Here is a 2,500-nt window from a genome sequence, read left to right on the forward strand (position 1 = left end):
TTAAAATTCAAAAACCGTTTTTTATGAAAAAGAATTTTCGTTCTCTATATATATATTTTATATAAAAATATAAGAACGATATTTCTTCTTAATATTTGCCAATTTTCAAATAATTTATCATTTTTAATAACATTTTACTTTTTTTTCAAATGCATTTTTAATGTAATAATTTCATATATTACATAATTTTTCTCTTTGAATTGAAATTAATAATTTCATAATTCTATTTTTTAATCATAAATATATATGATTGAAAAAATTTTCTCCTCTTTTCCTTTGTTTAAAATTTAATTTTTCTTATAAATTTTTGTTTTTCTTATTTTTTTCTCTTCATCATCTGTTTAATTTCCTGTATTTATACAAGAAACAAACAGTTGAGGATAATTTCTATGTAATGCTAGTATAGAATATAAAATTTTGAATTCAAAAATTTATTTCTATTTAAACTAACTATAGAAAACCAGGAATAAAATACAATAACACCAATATGCCATAACATGTTAGTATAGAATATAGATTCTTCATATATGTATATATATTCGAAAATTTTTTCTATTTAAACTAACGTATGGAAAACCAGGAATAAAATCATAATATTACCAGTTTAATATGGCTCAAATTCGAGTTTCATATAGTTATGATTCGATTTATATGCTTCAATATCATTGGTTAGTTAACTTTTGATATTTTCATATTATATCACATGCCTTCACCGTGAGTGTTTTTTGCCATGCACACCTCACATTGTCAAAAATGTATGGGAAAAATTCATTTCAATACATTTCAGTTTGATTTGAAATGTCTTTATTATATATTTTAGTGCCAATATGCCAAGGTTATATTCCATAAAATGTTAGTATAGAATATAGATTCTTCATATATGTATATATATTCGAGAATTTTTTTCTATTTAAACTAACGTATGGAAAACCAGGCATAAAATCACAATATTACCAGTTTAATATGGCTCAAATTCGAGTTTCATATAGTTATGACTCGATTTATATGTTTCAATATCATTGGTTAGTTAACTTTTGATATTTTCATATTATATCACATGCCTTCACCGTGAGTGTTTTTTGCCATGCACACCTCACATTGTCAAAAATGTATGGGAAAAATTCATTTCAATACATTTCAGTTTGATTTGAAATGTCTTTATTATATATTTTAGTGCCAATATGCCAAGGTTATATTCCATAACATGTTAGTATAGCTAATATGAATTCTTCATATATGTATATATATTCGAAAATTTTTTCTATTTAAACTAACGTATGGAAAACCAGGCATAAAATCACAATATTACCAGTTTAATATGGCTCAAATTCGAGTTTCATATAGTTATGATTCGATTTATATGCTTCAATATCATTGGTTAGTTAACTTTTGATATTTTCATATTATTTCACATGCCTTCACCGTGAGTGTTTTTTGCCATGCACACCTCACATTGTCAAAAATGTATGGGAAAAATTCATTTCCATACATTTCAGTTTGATTTGAAATGTCTTTATTATATATTTTAGTGCCAATATGCCAAGGTTATATTCCATAACATGTTAGTATTAGAATATAGATTCTTCATATATGTATATATATTCGAAAATTTTTTCTATTTAAACTAACGTATGGAAAACCAGGCATAAAATCACAATATTACCAGTTTAATATGGCTTAAATTCGAGTTTCATATAGTTATGATTCGATTTATATGCTTCAATATCATTGGTTAGTTAACTTTTGATATTTTCATATTATTTCACATGCCTTCACCGTGAGTGTTTTTTGCCATGCACACCTCACATTGTCAAAAATGTATGGGAAAAATTCATTTCAATACATTTCAGTTTGATTTGAAATGTCTTTATTATATATTTTAATGGCAATATGCCAAGGTTATATTCCATAAAATGTTAGTATAGAATATAGATTCTTCATATATGTATATATATTCGAGAATTTTTTTCTATTTAAACTAACGTATGGAAAACCAGGCATAAAATCACAATATTACCAGTTTAATATGGCTCAAATTCGAGTTTCATATAGTTATGATTCGATTTATATGCTTCAATATCATTGGTTAGTTAACTTTTGATATTTTCATATTATATCACATGCCTTCACCGTGAGTGTTTTTTGCCATGCACACCTCACATTGTCAAAAATGTATGGGAAAAATTCATTTCAATACATTTCAGTTTGATTTGAAATGTCTTTATTATATATTTTAGTGCCAATATGCCAAGGTTATATTCCATAACATGTTAGTATAGCTAATATGAATTCTTCATATATGTATATATATTCGAAAATTTTTTCTATTTAAACTAACGTATGGAAAAAACCAGGCATAAAATCACAATATTACCAGTTTAATATGGCTTAAATTCGAGTTTCATATAGTTATGATTCGATTTATATGTTTCAATATCATTGGTTAGTTAACTTTTGATATTTTCATATCATTTCACATGCCTTCACCGTGGTGTTTTTT

This window comes from Anastrepha obliqua, unplaced genomic scaffold (genome assembly GCF_027943255.1).
Source record: "Anastrepha obliqua isolate idAnaObli1 unplaced genomic scaffold, idAnaObli1_1.0 ptg000063l, whole genome shotgun sequence".
Taxonomy (NCBI): Eukaryota; Metazoa; Arthropoda; class Insecta; order Diptera; family Tephritidae; genus Anastrepha; species Anastrepha obliqua.